The sequence below is a fragment of the Oryx dammah genome, unplaced genomic scaffold (assembly GCF_014754425.2).
Source record: "Oryx dammah isolate SB20612 unplaced genomic scaffold, SCBI_Odam_1.1 HiC_scaffold_21, whole genome shotgun sequence".
NCBI lineage: Eukaryota > Metazoa > Chordata > Mammalia > Artiodactyla > Bovidae > Oryx > Oryx dammah.
Window position 1 is genome coordinate 11,136,213 of NW_024070205.1, and position 20,348 is coordinate 11,156,560.

Genomic DNA, 20,348 nt, shown 5'->3' on the forward strand with positions numbered 1-20,348 from the left:
ATTCAGGGATCTAAGTCTGTGTAGGACCTCAGGAATGTTTTAGAAACTAATAATAGGTACTTCATAAGAGCAGAAGCTGCAGAGCAGTGGGGAGGCATCACTGCTTTTGTATCTCTCTTCTCCAGGGACCCTGGTCCTGGGGGAAGGCTGGACTGTTGCAAAGTCTTGAGACGTACATTTGAATGAGTTTCCTTCTGTACCAAAGTGAAAGTCACTCAGTCGTGTCCGACTCTTTGTGACTCATGGCCTATACATTCCATGGAATTCTCTAGGCTAGAATACTGGAGTGAGTAGCCTTTCCCTTCTCCGGGGGATCTTCCCAACCCAGGGATCAAACCCAGGTCTCCTGCATTGTTGGTAGATTTTTTATCAGCTGAGCCACAAGGGAAGCCTAAGAATACTGGAGTGGATAGCCTATCCCTTCTCCAGCGGATCTTCCCCCAGGGTCTCCTGCATTGCAGATGGATTCTTTACCAACTGAGCTGTCAGGGAAACCCAAAGGGCTGATGCATATTTTATGTAATGTTGGTGTTCTGAAATGGTCTGCATACCCTGAACTTTGGTATTTGGACTTGCATTTTAAATTCATCATGGTCTTTCATGAGTTAAAACCAATACTTGTTTAAAAATGAGACTAATGCCTGCTCACCTTCCCTCCCCTCTCACAAGCACACCCTCCCGAACACTGAGACTTCACCCCTCCTGCAAAGGCCAATATTATTTTACTCACCACCCTGCTGCTCTCCTCGGACCTTCCATACTGTACTGTGTGGGCTTTAGGATGAGAGAGGCTTGGGTTTCATCTCAGGTCAACCATTTACTACCTCTGCGACCTTGGGCTAATTGCTTAACTACTCTGTGTTCCAGTCTCCTCCTGCTTAAACGGGACATGAGCATAGTACCTACCTGGTAGGATTGTTATGAGGCTTAAATAATTTAAAATATGCAAAGCACCCAGGACAGTTCCTGGAACTTGTTAAGTGTTAAATGAGTATTAGCTATTATTGTTGTTGTTACTTACCTGTCCCCAAGTTTCATCGCCCCATTGGTAAATGGGAATAACAATGCCCCATACAATCAGCTCTTAGCAAGTGGATGGACAGTCTGCTGACGTAGTAACCTTTGTTGGAGGCTCACTGTTTTCTCTACTGCTTCTTCCTGGGTTCTGTCTGCTCCAAGCTTCTCAGCATCTTAGATCTTGCTGCCTGAGCGAAGCCTTCTCCAGCTTCAGGAGTCCACCCTGTCTTCTCCTATACAAATATCCACAGTTATTCATATCTGTACCCTGCAATTTAGCACCGAATCATAGGTTGTCTGTTTTTACTTCAATTTCCTATTAAGACTTTAAACTTCCTATGTGCAAGGTTTAATTCCTCCATATTTCGCTTTTTTTCCTTTCCTTTTCTTTTTTGGATGCTCTGTGCAGCACTCGAGATCTTTGTTCCCCTGCAAGGGATGGAACCCATGTCCCGTGAACTTGGAGCGTGAAGTCTTAACCTCTGGAGCACCATGGAAGTTCCTACCATACACTTTAGTATCTTATCCAGAGGCAAGGACGTGGGACCTGCTTAATAAAAATTTGTGATTGCTCTACTTATTCTTATGCTCCTATTTTTATATGTATGCTTGGAGTTCCTTTCAAAGCAGGTTACATCTGTAGGACAGCAAAGTACCAGAAAACGCATTCACTTGCTCTCACCTGAGCTAGAATTGGGCATAAACCCAATAGCAGAGGAAACTTGGAAAGAGTTCCCTCTTTCTGTGATGTTGGAGGGACACAGGCTTTATACTCCCTGAAACAGGGGGAAAAACACAAGAGAGGCAACATCTTCTTGATCTTATTTCATCAATTGAAATTGCCCCTTCCCCTAGGCCTTACCTTGGCCAAATCCAAGAAACAGATGTTTGCATAAAAAAGAATCTCCCTGGAGTCAGTGTGACTGTTTATGCAATTTTCACCCTGCCATCCAGACTTAGGTTATTTCCAACAGAGCCCAAACAACAAGTTGGAATGTATGAACTTCAGCCTGTGGAAGAGGTCAAGGAGAGGTGAGAGGGCCTCACATAAGGGGTGCTGGAGAGGAGATCTCCCCTTCATGAGAAGTGGGACAAGAGAAATTCATTTCCCATGAACAGAGAAACTTTTCTCAGCACTGGATCCATAAACCTTTTTTTAAATTGAAGTATAGTTGATCTACAATGTTGTGTTAGTTTTAGTGTACAGCAAAGTGATTCAGTCATATGTATATATCAAGAATCTGATATATCAGATATATATATATATCAGATTCTTTCCCCTTATAAGCTATCATAAAATATTGAATATAATTCCATAATCCTTCATTTATACTATTTTCTATGTGAATACACTGGTCCCCCAGCACAATGTTTAAAATTTTCTAAACCTTCTAAGTCCACAGACCTGTTCTGTATTGATGAACTAAGGATACGCCTCTCATCTCTTTTCTTTTCCTTTCCCTGTTGAGTTTGCATATGTTGATCATCTCATGAGCTATGAGTAATTGCTTCAATGCTGATGACGGCTCTGTCTCAGAGAACTATACATCTATTAAATCTTGTCTAGTTCAACTTCTTTCCTCCAACATTATCTTAGGGAAGTTTTATGTGAAATATGAAGAGGGCAGGAGAGATGCTGCTTCATGAGGTTTACATCTCAGAGGTGAGAACTGAAAACCCGCCTCTGATGGCAACATCTGCTCTGAACACGGGCATCGAGGGACCTGCCATCAGACTGTTTTGTCTTAAGGATGATCACCGTGTCTGTTCACAAATAAAAACATGAAGCGTTCTGACAGCCAAGCAAACCGTGAAGAATTAAACTTCCCAAACAGGAAAACACACCTCGACATCTCGCTGCTCTTCATTTGAAGAAACTACTTCATTCAGAGTCTCTTCACTTCCTCCTGCTTGACTGCCCTCCCACCCCCCTCAGGTTCATCCCTTATGGACGTGTTTCTGCACACAGGCAAGTTTCCATTAGGAAAGGGACTGGTCCGATGTTGAAAAAATCAGTTTCCTAATGATAAAGTCAGACTTCTCTAGTAAGGATGTCTGAGGCAGTGCATCAGAAGCAGTAAAAGGAGGTTTACAAAATAACCAGCACCACCCAAGACAGAAGTTTTCAGTGACTCACCATTGCCTCCCTATCGAGTCCCTTGAAATTTCAGCCTCTCTGCTCTCTGGCCTCACTCTCTGGTCTCTGGTCTATCCATCTTAGTACGATCCCTGCTATGTTTCAGGAAGCTCCAGACAGCCGAAACCAACCATCTCCTTTGATCATGTCCATTCTCATGGTCTTCCCCAACTGCTTTTCTTACGCCAGCATTTAAATGCAAATCCTCTCTCCATCCTGTCACTACCCGACAAAGGTCTGTGTAGTCAAAGCTACGGTTGTTCCAGTAGTCATGTATGGCTGGGACTCGACGGACATGAGTTTGAGCACTCTCCAAGAGCTGGTGATAGAGAAGTCCTGCGTGCTGCAGTCCATGGGTTGCAAAGAGTCGCACGTGACTGAACTGCACTGAACTCAGTGCCTAATGCAAGGGCAGGAGCTTCTCCTGATCCTTCAGCTGGATGTGACCGCCCCATCCCTTACAGTGTTGTAGACTCTTGTTTTGAGTATCACATTCAGACTCAAGGTGTAGACCTCTGTACACTTGCTCAATCCCCCCTACAACACTGTAGTCTCAGAAGAGTGCTTGGTAAAGAAATGCCTTGAGTACAAAACAGAGAGCCTTGTTGCTGTGGACTGAACTGTAAACCCCCTGCACCAAATTCATGTGTTGAAGTACTAAGCCCCAGTATGACTGTATTTGGAGACAGCACCTTTAGGAGGTAATTAAGGTGAAATGAGATCATAAGAGTGGGGTCTTTCCACATACACGCACTGAAGAAAAACCATATGAGAACACAGCAAAAAGGCGGCCGTCTGCAAGCCAGAAAGAGAGTCCTCAAAAGAAAACAAACCCTGTGAGTCCTTGCTCTTGAACTTTCCAATTTCCAGAACTGTAAGCAAACAAATTTCTGTTGTTGAGCTGAGTAAGACATTCATTCATATGTGATGAGCCATCAATAAACAATGATTTTGAAGACTGACTCCATGAATGGGGAAGGTGGTATCTGAAGGCTTGCATCCCCTCTACTGACCATATCTTACCCCTTTCAGTGGCTAACTGGTAGTAGGAGAGTGGCAATGAAGTGTGGGCTAAAGGGACTATTAAGATGCCTTTTATTTAACTTCAACTTTTAAAACACACAGTTCAAAACTTAACATAAAAAGGTATATATTACAAATGCAGTGTAAGAACAGCTTCTTTTCAAAAACCAAGCTTCACTGGGTTGATCCATCCCTTTCCAATAAAGCTACACAATGCTTCCCTGGCCTCTTCAGATATCAAAAACTGCACACAGTTGACAAATTCTTACAGACTTATTCAAACCAGATTTATGAGTAAAAATGACTTATGTATTTATCAAATAGGGTGTCTGGTATCATGTAGACAAAATCACAATGTGGTGATTGTGATCACTTTAATCACTTTGATTAAAGCTCTTTAATCACTTTGTTACATCATGAAAACCTGGCTTAAAATCCAGTTCTATTTTACAGGTCAAGCAGTTAAGAGAACATGTTTTATACTATAAACTTACAACTAATTTTACTTAAATGGTATGTAGGATTATTCAGGGTTCTCCACAGAAAGAGAATCATTAGGGTGGAGATAGATAGATAAATTTATTTTAAGGAATTGACCCACTTGTTTGTGGGGGCTAGCAAGTCAGTAGAACAGGTCATCAGGGAAATTTAGGGAGGAATAAGTATTACAGTCTTGAGCCCAAAATTGGCAAGTTTTGAAATCAGGCAGAGTTTCCACGTTTTAATATTGAGGCAGAATTCTTTCTTTGGGAAACCTCAGTCTTTGCTCCGAAGATCTTCAACTGATTGGATGAGGCCTACCCTCATTTTTCGGAGAAGGCAATGGCACCCCACTCCAGTGTTCTTGCCTGGAAAATCCTATGGACGGAGGAGCCTGGTAGGCTGCAGTCCATGAGGTCGCTAAGAGTCAGACACGACTAAGCGACTTCTCTTTCACTTTTCACTTTCATGCACTGGAGAAGGAAATGGCAACCCACTCCAGGGTTCTTGCCTGGAGAATCCCAGAGACGGGGGAGCCTGGTGGGCTGCCATCTATGGGGTCGCACAGAGTCGGACACGACTGAAGCGACTTAGCAGCAGCAGTAGCACCCTCATTTTTAAGGATAATTTGCTTTACTCAGAATCTACTGACTTAAATATGAATCCCATTAAAAAAAATTCATCATGGCAACATTTAGACTGGAGTTGGATCAAACAAACTGGGTACCAAAACCTAAAGGAATCAATCAAACCAGTCAGTCCTAAAGGAATCAGTCCTGAATATTCATCAGAAGGACTGGGGCTGAAGCTGAAGCTCCAATACTTTGGTCACCTGATATGAAGAGCCAGCTCATTAGAAAAGACCCTGATGCTGGCATAGTTTGAAGGCAGGAGAAGGGGATGACAGAGGACAAGATGGTTGGATGGCATCATTAGTTCAGTGGACATGAATTTGAGCAAGGTCAGGGAGATGATGAATGACAGGGAAGCCTGGCTTGTGGCGGTCCGTGAGGTTGCAAAGAGTTGGACACAACTGAGCAACTGAACAACGGCAACCATAACCTAGCCAAGGTGATATGTAAAATTAACCATCACAAATGGAGACAAAGCTCTACGCAAAAGTATTTAACTTAGAGACATTTTCAGCATTGGGTAATATTCCCAACAGCCCTTGGGAATCCCTGCATCTTGGCTAAGTTGCTTGAAACACCTAAGCCAAAAATACCTACTGCACCCAAAACTGAGTGGTGAAACGTTCTGGAAGTTCCTCCAGGGCAGAACAGTAGAACAAAGTCCCCAGACGCTTTTATTTATTTGGAAAACAGTTCAGGGACCATCCCAGTGAATCCTAGAGAAGAATTGGCAAGTCAGTTTTCAAAGAACAATTCACTGATTTCATCTGAGATTATGTCTAACAGTTTTGCTAAATAATCTTTCAACACTATAACAAGAAGTTGATGAGAAAATAAAACTTAAGGAGTGGATGTACTGCTCAATAACAGAAAGATTGTTTTCTCTTTTCTACCTCTCTTACTTTTAAATACTATTTTTTATAGCTCCTTGGCAGGAGAAAAAGACTCTTTAAAACTATGACCCAATGTCAGAGAGAAAACAGACTAGTCTCTTAAACTAATGGCTGTTGTTGAGGACTCCTTTAGTGATAGTCAGCTGGGGGAAAAAACAGTGGTGGGGGGCGGGGATGAACTTTGCAATAAACGACCTTCACAGAAGAAGACTATTCATGTTAATTAGTAGCTCTTTTCAAATATGATTCATATATGCATTAGGCCATGCCATGCCGAACAATGCAGGCATTGTAATAAACATCAAGATAAGTCTCAAGTATGGTTATCAAAATTTTAGAAAACTCTAGGGAGCATTTTTTTTCATAAGATTGTGACTTGCTGCTCCTAGTACATTGCACAATGGTATCTCTCCTAATGGCTTTTAGCTTTTTGCCACTGCCAACTTTTATATTTAAAATCCATACAATTATGGACAATTTATGAACATTACGAGGCTTTTCTTTTTTTGCACTGATTCTTACTAATTCAAGCCAGCTTTTATCCTTTGCAAATCAAATGCATTTTGCTTACAACACTAGACTCATTCTCACATATTCCACTTTATTCTTATTATTAGTATTCCTTATTATGCATATTTAATTTAAGAATGCATTTTCTCCATTAAAAAATTAGAATATGTGGAAAGAAGTACCAGAAGGTGATTATTTGCTTTAGCTTGCTTTTATCAACTATTGAAGCCCTCAGATGGTCTTCCCAAAGTTCCAAGCAAGAGACAAACATGCTAAAAGGCAAAAAAAAAAAAAAAATTAAAATACAAATCTGCTCTCATAGAACTAACTTCTTTATGGTATACAAAATGTCAAATTCAATGAAGAGAATACTGAAAATTTCTTCATTTTATGTGACTGGAAAAAGGATATAAATTTGCAAGTATTCGTTAACCAAATACACGATTAAGTATGGTTTTGTGGAGGTTAATCCAGCAAGATGTACCAAAAAGTATGAAGTCAAGTGAGCACCTTACCCACCTTTACACCCCACACCACCTCCTCATGACACTCTTTGACTAAAACAGAACAATTAATGGGCCAAACCTCCGCATATGTTTTTATGTAAAATTCCTTCAATAACAGTCTGCCACTGTTTCCACTGTTTCCCATCTATTTGCCATGAAGGGACAGGACCAGCTGGAATCAAGATTGCCGGGAGAAATATCAATAACCTCAGATATGCAGATGATACCACCCTTATGGCAGAAAGTGAAGAGGAACTAAAAAGCCTCTTGATGAAAGTGAAAGAGGAGAGTGAAAAACTTGGCTTAAAGCTCAACATTCAGAAAACGAAGATCATGGCATCTGGTCCCATCACTTCATGGCAAATAGATGGAGAAACAACAGTGTCAGACTTTATTTTTTGGAGGGCTCCAAAATCACTGCAGATGGTGATTGCAGCCATGAAATTAAAAGACACTTACTCCTTGGAAGAAAAGCTATGACCAACCTAGATAGCATGTTCAAAAGCAGAGACATTACCTTGCCAACAAAGGTCTGTCTAGTCAAGGCTATGGTTTTTGCAGTAGTCATGTATGGATGTGAGAGTTGGACTGTGAAGAAGGCTGAGCGCCGAAGAATTGATGTTTTTGAACTGTGGTGTTGGAGAAGACTCTTGAGGGTCCCTTGGACTGCAAGGAGATCCAACCAGTCCATTCTGAAGGAGATCAACCCTGGGATTTCTTTGGAAGGAATGATGCTAAAGCTTAAACTCCAGTACTTTGGCCACCTCATGAGAAGAGTTGACTCACTGGAAAAGACTTTGATGCTGGGAGGGATTGGGGGCAGGAGAAGAAGGGGACAACAGAGGATGAGATGGCTGGATGGCATCACTGACTCGATGGACGTGAGTCTGAGTGAACTCTGGGAGTTGGTGATGGACAGGGAGGTCTGGCGTGCTGCGATCCATGGGGTCGCAAAGAGTCGGACACGACTGAGCGACTGAACTGAACTGAAGGAAGCATAACATACCTAAGAGAGTTCCAGCTCACATTGTACAGATGAAAATTCTTCTTCCTCCATTTACTAGCTTTGTGAATATGCCCCTATTTTCTCTCTGGGCCTCAGTGTTCTTACCTGAAAAATAGAAGCAATAGTAATAGTGTCTCATAGAGCTGCGAGAATAAATGTAATGCATTTAAAACCCTCCAAACAGAGCTTTCCAAGCCTTATTCTCCCATGTGTGTCTTAATCCTATGCCTCTAGGGACCCTTGGGATATTTTTCCTATTAATCCCTAGTATTTTGGAATTTTCAATCTCATTCTTAGTTTTGAAAGAAGGATAGAGTACAGTCAGCTTGGCAGGGCCCCATACTCCTGCTCTCCCAGCTATCAAAATGTGCCTTTACTTGCTTACCTCACTATCCCTTCATCATCCCTAATATCTTCAATGAAAATAGAATCTTATAGTTAAGACCAATAAATGCCTTGAAAACAAAACTATAAACAGACCTTAATTAATTAGCCTCCTAATTATTCTCTCCTGAAGCCATTTTTTTCAGTTCTTCTACAATCATGATCAGAAATAAAACATCAAAAAATAGTAAGAGTGCTCTTTTCATTGCTATCTTGGCAACTCAGGTTAATCAAATACACAATTGACCACACAGAGATTGGTTACTAATATTTGCAAAGTATCATTCAGCAAAATCATATGTAAGTTTCAACATAGGTTTGAAAAATATAAGGTGCGGGGGGTCTTTCTGTATTCTCAAGAATGATGCAATGATGAGGATCAGCAATCTCAATTCTCAAATCCCAAATTAAAATATCAGAAGTAAGCCCTGCTTATAATGTTAATTGCCCTCTTTATCAGGGTCTAGAGGGCTACATACTTATTTCCACCAGGCGTTATTTTTAACAGTGTGTTTTAGGATTGATGCTTTACCCACAAATGCCTTGTTGATGGATCATTTGACATTAGTTATAGCAGCCTGTGGATTTGTACCTCTTCACCCTCCCATGAGGGCTAGGTCAGATTAATCATGGCATTATTATGTCATTCATTCCAACAGTCTGCCTCTGGAAGGAAGTCATGTCAGCTGTGGTACAATTATCTAAGACTGATGATACAGACCAAAGTCATTATAATACATTTACTTGGCACGGATCTTCTTAGCTACAGTTCCAAACTCACAACCCGATTAGTAGGTGAAAATGTAGTCCTTAGTAGAACTAGGACTACATCTTTACCATGCCAGTAGAAAGCAAAGGATGTCAATAGACTTGTTATATGCAAAATAATGCATTCCTTTTACAAGGAAAGATCGAGCATGCTACTTACTGGAGATGGATCTACATCATGAGTATCACACCTCCATCAGCTGGAAAGAGACCACATATGGTGATTCTTAAGAAAATCAGACAAAGACCTATCAATAATCAGGGCAGAAGAAACTCCATTTCCTAATTTCTTCACTTTGAAAGTCAAGGAAGTTGACAAATATTTGTGAAGTTCGGATTTGAGAAATTAAGGTGGGATGATAATCAATGGTCAGCATTGCACTCTCCCTCATGGACATCGTAGAAGACGGGGTCTAAAAGCCCACAGAGAGTAGAAGAAGCTTCCCTTTGTCCTGGAGTTACCTGCACTTCCATTGACCCTCCCGTATTTCAGTTTAATGTTTTTCATTTCTTACTGACTTCTATAGTGCAAGCACTCTCCTCAACTATCAGCCCATCCAGGACCATCTCTCAGATGATATTATTCTTCATTTGTAGAACATCTGAGGTTATTGGACAAGGCTACTTGAGACTCTCATGAGTTCAGTTCAAATTTCCCAATATCCTATTTTCACTTGCTAAGTCCCATACCTCTACCTGTCCTCTGGATTCCACACCTCTGGAACTTTCTCTTTACCAACCCCTCTCCCCCCAGCATTTTGGAATCTTCAGTCTCTTCTTTCTCATCTCTGTCTCTGCCTCTCTCTCTCTCTCACACACACACACATGCACAGAAGCATTTGTAACTGTATCCCTAAGTCTATTCTAGCAATATAATAAGTAGGAGAAGAGGTAATAAGCAAAAGAGTAATCAAGACTGAGTAGATCTCAGTCAGCTAGGAATGCAGAAAGAATCTTAAGTAACTTTATTGACCTATAATTTACATGTTATTAACTAAATCCATTTAAAGTGTACAATTCTATGAGTTTTGACAAATATATGTATCCATGAAACTGCTTGCATGTGAAATGAGTGCAGTTGTACAGTAATTTGAACATTCTTCGGCATCACCTTTCTTTGAGACTGGAATGAAAACTCACCTTTTTCAGTCCTGTGGCCACTGCTGAGTTTTTCAAATTTGCTGGTATATCAAGTGCAGCACTTTAACAGCATCATCTTTTAAGATTGGAAATAGCTCAGCTGGAATTCCAACACCTTCACTAGCTTTATTTACAGTAATGCTTCCTAAGGTCCACTTGACCATTATTGTATAAATATACATCTATTTGCTTATTTATTCACCTGTCGATGGATATTGGATTATTTCCAGTCTAGGGCTTTATTTCAAATAAAGTGCTAGGCACACAATATTTTGTATGGATATATATTTTTACTTCTTTTGGGTAAATACTTCTTCTAAATTACTTCTTAGGAGTAGAATGGCTGGTGGTATGGTAGAAATATGTTTAACTTTTAAACAAATGGACAGTTTTTCAAAGTGGTGACATCATTTTATATTCTCACAGCGATGCATGTGAGTTTTGCCTGTTCCACATACTTGCCAACAATTCTAATGGCTGCTGCTGGTGGTAGTTTAATAGCTCAGTCGTGTCTGACTCTTGATCCCATGGACTGTAGCCTGTCAGCCTCCTCAGGCTCCTCTCTTCATGGGATTCTCCAGGCAAGAATACTGGAGTGGGTTGCCATTTCCTTCTCCAGGGGATCTTCCTGACCCAGGGATCAAACCCAGGTCTCTTGTATTGCAGGCAGATTCTTTACCAACTGATCCACCAGAGAAGCCTCATTCTAGTGGGTGTGTAGTTTAATTTGCATTTCCATGATAACTGATGGTTTTGATCTTATTTTCACTGCTTAGGCCATTTGTATATCTTCTTTAAACTGTATGTTTAAATATTTTGCCTATTTTCAAAACTGGGTTATCTTCTTATTGAGGTATAAGGATTCTTCATCTATTCTAGATAAACTTTTTGTGAGAAATATGCATTGAAAATATTTTGTTTCATTGTGGCTTGCTTTCTTTATTTCTTAAAAGTATATTTTGAAGAGCAAAATTTTAATAAAGTCCAGTTGTCATTTTTTATTCTAAAATTGTAAAATGGTTTGAGATTTTTATGTCCTAAGAAATCTTCTCTTGTCTCAAGTTCCTATAGATTTTATCTTATGTTTTATTCTAGAATTTTTATAGTTTCATGTTTTACAATTAGGTCTATGGCTCAAAATAGTTTTAAAATAATATTTTATGATTAAGAAATTAGCAAAAATTATTCTAGAAAAAACACACTTAGTGATTCATTCATTATTTTTTTTTTAATGTTTGTGCTTCTAAACATTCCAAAGATCCTGTTGAGTTTAGTTTTGCTTTGTCTTGGAGAAGATGTTACTGTGTAAATTCTTTGGGTTTTTCTAAATACTTAAATCTTTATTTTACATTATTTTATAAGCAGTTTTTCATATTTCAGTGTATGTGGAGGGCATTTTCCCACAAACTTTTCATATATGAAAATATGAAATAAGTGAAGAGAATTCCATCTTATTAACACTCAAAAATCTATTTATCCAGTCCCTTTCTTTGGTATTTGTCTTGTTTCCAGCTATTTACGACAACAATAAAAAGTCATATTGCTCTAAATGTCTTTCAACATAAGTCTTGGACCTCTGATCATTTCCTTAAGATAAACTTTTATATGTGGATTTATTAGTTTAAAGGATAAGAAAAAATTTAAAGCTTTTGATATGTATTTCTAAAAAGAATGTACCAAATTACAGACCTCCCAGTAGTTTGTGAAAGCATGATTGCACCCTCCCCGATTCGGGCCACTGCCTTTGGTTTTAATCTTAGCAAATCTGTTAGAGGAAAATAATAAATTATTGTTGTTTTCATCTGTATTTCCTTGATTTTAGTAAGCCGAATTTTTTTTTATATGCTTTTCAATCCTTTGTGTTTCTTTGTGGATTACTTGTTCAAATTCTTGGTCTATTTTTTCCTGATAAGATTTTAAAAATGTAGTTAAGTGCTTTTTACATATTAACCTATACCAATCTATTAATACATGTTAACCTACTTCTGTTTAAGGCATTAATATTTTCTTGTTTGTTTATTTTGTTTACAATACTTCTGCAAAAGTTTAAGACTCTATGAAGTCAAATCTATCATATTCTTAGATTAGAAAGATTTTCCATACCTCCATAACTTACATCTTTATAAGCAGATACACTAAAGTTTTCTGTTTCATCTTTTATGCACTATTTTTATGTTGTCATGCTCTAATCCATCTAGGATGTATTTTAGGATGACATGTGAAGAAGGAATGTGTCTGAGCCCCAGTTCCTTGCCAAGCAGAGCCTGAGGAAAAGCTTACATATTCGAGGTTTGCGGGGAGAGGGATCCCAGGGCATCAAGAGTGAGAAAAGGAAAATGAGGAAGTGAAGAGGGGAAAGAAGAAAGAAAATCAAAGGTGGTGCCTTGTTACCAGGACAGCAACAGTTTCAGAGGAAAACACTGCCATATTCCAGATGCAGGATGTCAGCAGAGAGGCTGACGAAGCCATCTATGAGTCCAGTGTGTGGGGGGGGGTGGGGTGGGGGGGGCGTGAGGAGAAAGGACCTGATCTGTCAATTCTCCGGCTCCTTTCTTTTGATAGTCAAGGTTTGTGCTTCTGAGTTGCATTATGCAGACATTCCGGGCAGCTGCTGGGAAGTCTGGGCTCCATGGACTCAGCTAAGTCTTACATGTCTGCTAGAACCTCTATGGTTTTGTGCAGCAGAAAGAGCAATGGAGGCTGTGCCTGGAAGCCTGGGGGAGCTGGACTGTTAGATGAGGGACAGCAGCTCAGGAGGAAGGGGAGCCTGGCAAACGAAGCAGGCACTCAACACTGGTCTAGTAGAGGCTGTAAATCCAGTAGTCAGCCATTTATCTTGTCCCATCTAGTGGGTAATCCACCATTTTCTCACCCATTTAAATGTCAACTTTACCATATTCTAAGTTCTTAATTGTACTAGAGTTTATTTCTGGTTCTATCTCTATCTATGAATATACAAACGTACATGTATAAGTTATCGCTTTCTGATGGTACAAATTCCCTCTCATTTTTTTTCAGTTCTCCCCTGCCCCGCCCCTTGACTTTTATAAGAATAAGCTCATGTATGTAGGTAAGGTCATAATTTTAACTAGATTTGGAACATAATTGGGGATTTGTGTATAAATACATCGAATTGGGGACTATTGATATTTTTAGGCTCTTCTAGTGACTTCCCTGGTGGCTCAGACGGTAAAGCATCTGTCTACAATATAGGAGACCCAGCTTCGATCCCTGGGTTGGGAAGATCCCCTGGAGAAGGAAATGGCAATCCACTCCAGGATTATTGCCTGGAAAATCCCATGGACAGAGGAGCCTGGGAGGCTACAGTCCAGAGGGTCGCAAAGAATTGGACACAACTGAGTGACTTCACTCATTTCACTAATCATGAAAACAGCAGCAGCATCAACTTATTTAAGTCTTTTTAACATCTCTCAGTAAAATTTTCCAATTGTTTTTCATGTAGTTCTAACAGAGCTTTTATTAAATTTATTCCTGGATATTATAACTTCTGCTACTCTGGTGGGCAGAACTTTTTCCATTGTGCTGTTTTAACTGATAATTTCTGGAATCTAGTAAATTTTTCTGTGTTAATTTTTGTTACTGATCACCTTTTTAAACTCTCCAACTAGCTCAAATAACTTTAAAATTTATTCTCGTGAGTTTTCTAGATAGAAATACTGTCTGTAAATAATAATTTTTCTTTCTTCTCCAATAATTGTATTTCTTATTTCTCTTTTCTGCCCTTTTCCATTGGCTGTAACTTCTGAATAGCATAAAATCAATAGCTATAATGTTATCCTTCTTGGTCTTACCTTTAAGAAGAATATTTCTGCTGCTATTTTACTTTTGCAGGCATGGTTGGTCAGTTGCTTCTGACTACTTGCGACCCTATGTAGCCCACCAGGCTCCTCTGTCCATGGGATTCTCCAAACAAGAATACTGGAATGGGTTGCCATGCCTGCCTCCAGGGAATCTTCCTGACTCAGGGATCAAACCCCTGTCTCCTGCGTCTCCTGCGTTGCAGGCAGATTCTTCACCGCTGAGCCCCTGGGGATGTCGCTATTTTACTTTTAAGTATTGTAAGTATTGGCTGTTGGTTTCAGAGAGAAATTTTAAATCATATCATTGTTGTTGCTCAGTCACCAAGTTGTGTCCAATTATTCACGACCCCTTGTGGCTCAGCTGGTAAAGAATCCACCTGCGATGCCGGACACCTGGGTTTGATCCCTGGGTTGGGAAGACCCCCTGGAGAAGGGAGAGTCTACCCATTCCAGCATTCTGGCCTGGAGAATTCCATGGACTGTATAGTCCATGGGGTCACAAAGAGTCGGACATGGCTGAGTGACCTCCTTCACATTTGCAACCCCATGGAATGCAGCACGCCAGGCCTCCCTGTCCCTCGCCATCTCCCAGAGTTTGTGTGGTGCATGTCTATAACAAGGTTACAAAGAGTGTCTTAAATTGATGATTGATGTTTAATTTCTATCTTTTCATCTTGATTAGACTGACCAGAACATTGTCTGTTTTACTAGGAAAAAGAAGTTGGAGATTTTGATCCAAAGCTCTTCTTAGTTGGACACTGGCCTTCCACTTAGGGCTCAGCTGCTTCTCCAGGGACGGGCCCTCTGCTCTGTCCTTCTGCTACACAGGGCACAAAACTCCTCTGCTTTGGGTCAGATTGGCCATCTACCATCTGACACTGATCTTATGGGCTGAGCTGCTAAACCCGCCCACAACTGTTTAAATGTATGTCACCTCAAATTTGTGGCCTGAAAATCTATCTTGCTGCAAGCATAGCAGTGCAGTCTATTTAACTTGGGCATGAGATATTTTTTGCCTGTTTATTTGTCAGAGGGATACCATAAAATTGATTTTTATTCATGGACTATGCAAGTCCTTTCCCTCATCTTTGACCTTTGAACCCTAGCAATTCTAGTCCCAATGTTTCGTTAGCTTGGCTTTTATTATTATTATTTTTTTATATTAAAAACTCAGTAAGCATTCATACTTCATTAAAATAAAATATAATCACTGTTTCACAATTTATTTAGCTGATTTCATGTATTTTGGAAATTTTTATTCTTTTTCTGACAGTTAGAAACATGTTTTCCCTCAGGAAATTAGGAGGGACACAGGACTCTTTTAAATCCCTCCATTTCTCTGTTATTCTTATATACGGTCAAGTCCTCTCCCAGTTCCCTAAGTTGCTATTCTTCCCCTTTACCCATTTTCTTATTTCTTTGCCACCATCAACCTTCCTCTTTCAGCAAATCAATTTGTCTCTACTGAGAAAACCAAGGTTAACAGGTGGGAATTCTTAGCCTTGAGTCTATAATTCATTCTGGAGTCTTCCCTGTCCCCTCCACAATTTGCTCCTTTTCCTCCAGTTTCCTGGGATTCACAGTCTGTCCTTCAGTATGAGCTCAACCCCTCTAACTATTCTTCATCCAATTCCATACAGTATTCCATCCACTCTTCACATACAGTATTTACCTCTGCTGGACTTCTCACCTCTCCCTCTCTCTGTTGACTTTTCATTCCTTTAAGTCTCCAGTCAAACACGTAGAATTCTAGCAGTTTCTTCTCTGACTCTTCTCCTGACTGATTTGTAAGTACTGACACCCTCCCTCTATCCCAGGATTTTTATTTTTTAGTACTGATTTTATTTCACCATACATTGAGGGAGATTTCCCCCAGGTAATAGCTTTTACTCCCTGAACTTCTCCTGGTCTCTGTGCTATTGAGGAGAGCGTTGCCATTTCTATATCAAACCTCATTTCTAAACTGCATTCTGCCTGCTGAACCATCTCAGCCTAGTGTTCCACAAGCATCTCCAAACAACCTGTAACAAACTGCTCCGATCAAATTCCCCTGACAAAATCTGCTTCGTGTGCCAGCTCTTTTATCGTCAGGAGTGGTATAAGCACCCTCCAGTCACCCCGGCTGAACTGGGAGTCACGGACCCCCCGCACTCACCCACATATCCAGCCAGCGCGGGCACTCTGTCTTTTCAAGTTCTCTGTGTCTCTTCCCCCCTCTATGCTCCCTGCTGCAGCCTGACCCTAATCGTTTCTCTTTGGAACTCCTGGTGTGGCCGCTTTGCTCGAAGCAGTTTTGTGTGAACCATGCTCTTTCTGATCTCTAGCTGTCCCACATTCTTCCCACTGTTTTCCTCTCCTTGAAACACCGCCTACTCTGATATTGATCGCGTCAAAAATCCCCGAATACAATCATCAACTGAGATCTTCCTTAACAACAACACAAAAAGTAGTTCTATTTAAACCTCTTTTGTGCTTAAAACCCTCTAACAAACGTCCATTGCCCTTGAGATAAAGTTCAAACCTCCTAACTGGTATATCCATTCTCTTCTCTAGACCTTTCTCACCAAACTTATGTCCACACTTTTGTGTCCTCCTCACAGGAAACTTTTGGAGAAGGCAATGGCATCCCACTCCAGGACTCTTGCCTGGAAAATCCCATGGACGGAGGAGCCTGGTAGGCTGCAGTCCATGGGTTCACAAGGAGTTGGACGTGACTCAGCAACTTCACTTTCACTTCACTTTCATGCATTGGAGAAGGAAATGGCAACCCACTCCAGTGTTCTTGCCTGGAGAATCCCAGGGACGGGGGAGCCTGGTGGGCTGCCGTCTATGGGGTCGCACAGAGTCAGACATGACTGAAGCGACTTAGCAGCAGCAGCAACAGCAGCACAGGAAACTTTACACACCTCTTATCTCTGTCGTTTACCATGCTATTCCATGCCACCATGATCCACACCTTTGCTTAACTTTTTATCCTTACCTGCAATGCTTCTGATATCTTCTCCCCTTTCTCTGTCTTGTAAACCAACATTTATTTATCTTTTTAAAACCTGGGAGAAATAAATAAATTGCCAGACACATACAACCTACTGAAACCAAACAATGGATAAACAGAAAATCTAAACAGACCAATAATGAATGAGGAGATTGTACATAGAAAACTCTAATTTTTTTTTCCTAGTGTTAGAGCAAAAATTTATTAAAGTCTATTTATACAGTGTTTTAAATGGTAACCCACTCCTGTATTCTTACCTAGAGAATCCTGTGGATGGAGGAGCCTGGTGGGCTGCTGTCCATAGGGTCTCACAGAGTCAGACATGACTGAAGCAACTTAGCATGCATGCATGCATGCATTGGAGAAGGAAATGGCAACCCACTCCAGTATTCTTGACTGGAGAATCCCCGGGATGGAGGAGCCTACTGGGCTGCTGTCTGTGGGGCTGCACAGTCAGACCTGACTAAAGCAACACAGCAGCAGCAGCAGCATACAGTGTTTCACATACAAAAAAATAGAGTCCTTAACATTCAGGCAATGAGTTCTATTCTCAAAAGTGCTTTATGAGAAGACAGATTTCTTTTCTTGTCCTCTAAAAAGATACTTCTATTTGTAGTCCTAAAAATGATGCATTTATCACACCATTTCTCATAAGAAGAGTCCAGTTGAGATCACAAGACTTCTGCAGAGAGTGAAGTGATATTAGCAGAGCATCTTCTCCAGAATGCAATGCCTCATCAACAGAGGTATAATGCAAGAGATACATAAAACGGTAGCTGCATCAGAGGAGTCTATGTACGCCCAGCAGGTGGGCCATGAGAAAAGCCTGAGGTCCAACAGGTGGCCCCTAGCTGCTAAGCACAACCAACTGGGAGGCATGGCCTCCAGGGCCTCTTCCCATTCTTTATCTTCTGAGGTGGCCATCATTTCTGGAGATTCAGGCTCCATAACAGCATTGATCATTTACCAATTTTGCTTTGCTCAAGGCCCCTGCTGTAACTTCAAATAGAAATTTGTCAATTTCCATTTCTGCTGCTTCTTCCATTTCTCTTTGATCATCTATGCTTTCAAAGGTGTCCTCTAACATCCCTCCATGTCCTCAGCCTTCATCATCTCTTTGGACGATGTATGCATTTCTTCATCTATTTATTTTATTTGTATTCTATGATCTATTTGTTTGAACTAGATTTATGGAATCTGAAGAAGCTGAAGTTGAACGGTTTTATGAAGACCTACAAGACCTTTTAGAACTAACACCCAAAAATGATGTCCTTTTCATTATAGGGGACTGGAATGCAAAAGTAGGAAGTCAAGAGACACCTGGAGTAACAGGCAAATTTGGCCTTGGAATGCAGAATGAAGCAGGGCAAAGACTAATAGAGTTTTGCCAATAAAATGCACTGGTCAGAGCAAACACCCTCTTCCAACAACACAAGAGAAGACTCTACACATGGACATCACCAGATGGTCAACACCAAAATCAGATTGATTACATTCTCTGCAGCAAAAGATGGAGAAGCTCTATACAGTCAACAAAAACAAGACCAGGAGCTGACTGTGGCTCAGATCATGAACTCCTTATTACCAAATTCAGACTCAAATTGAAGAAAGTAGGGAAAACCGCTAGACCATTCAGGTATGACCTAAATCAAATCCCTTATGATTATACAGTGGAAGTGAGAAATAGATTTAAGGGCCTAGATCCGATAGAGTGCCTGATGATCTATGGAATGAGGTTCGTGACATTGTACAGGAGACAGGGATCAAGACCATCCCCATGGAAGAGAAATGCAAAAAAGCAAAATGGCTGTCTGGGGAGGCCTTACAAATAGCTGTGAAAAGAAGAGAAGTGAAAAGCCAAGGAGAAAAGGAAAGATATAAGCATCTGAATGCAGAGTTCCAAAGAATAGCAAGAAGAGATAAGAAAGCCTTCTTCAGCGATCAATGCAAAGAAATCGTGGAAAACAACAGAATGGAAAAGATTAGAGATCTCTTCAAGAAAATTAGAGATACCAAGGGAACATTTCATGCAAAGATGGGCTCGATAAAGGACAGAAATGGTATGGACCTAACAGAAGCAGAAGATATTAAGAAGAGGTGGCAAGAATACACAGAAGAATTATACAAAAAAGATCTTAATGACCCAGATAATCATGATGGTGTGATCACTCAGCTAGAGCCAGACATCCTGGAATGTGAAGTCAAGTGGGCCTTAGAAAGCATCACTATGAACAAAGCTAGTGGAGGTGATGGGATTCCAGTTCCAGTTGAGCTGTTTCAAATCCTGAAAGATGATGCTGTGAAAGTGCTGCACTCAAGATGCCAGCAAGTTTGGAAAACTCAGCAGTGGCCACAGGACTGGAAAAGTCCGTTTTCATTCCAATTCCAAAGAAAGGCAATGCCAAAGAATGCTCAGACTACCGCACAATTGCACTCATCTCACACGCTAGTAAAGTAATGCTCAGAATTCTCCAAGCCTGGTTTCAGCAATAAGTGATCCGTGAACTCCCTGATGTTCAAGCTGGTTTTAGAAAAGCCAGAGGAACCAGAGATCCAATTGCCAGCATCCGCTGGATCATGGAAAAAGCAAGAGAGTTCCAGAAAAACATCTATTTCTGCTTTATTGACTATGCCAATGCCTTTGACTGTGTGGATCACAATAAACTGTGGAAAATTCTGAAAGAGATGGGAATACCAGACCACCTGACCAGCCTCTTGAGAAATCTGTATGCAGGTCAGGAAGCAACAGTTAGAAGTGGACATGGAACAACAGACTGGTCCCAAATAGGAAAAGGAGTGCTTCAAGGCTGTATATTGTCACCCTGCTTATTTAACTTCTATGCAGAGTACATCATGAGAAATGCTGGACTGGAAGAAACACAAGCTGGAATCAAGATTGCCGGGAGAAATATCAATAACCTCAGATATGCAGATGACATCATCCTTATGGCAGAAAGTGAAGAGGAACTAAAAAGCCTCTTGATGAAAGTGAAAGAGGAGAGTGAAAACGTTGGCTTAAAGCTCAACATTCAGAAA

At 40.6% G+C, this 20,348-nt stretch overlaps 1 pseudogene; it reads right to left on the minus strand.

Moving 5' to 3' along the window:
* Window positions 1-18,014: 18,014 nt before the first annotated feature.
* Window positions 18,015-20,348, minus strand: part of LOC120880433 — a 92,715-nt pseudogene continuing 90,381 nt past the window's right edge.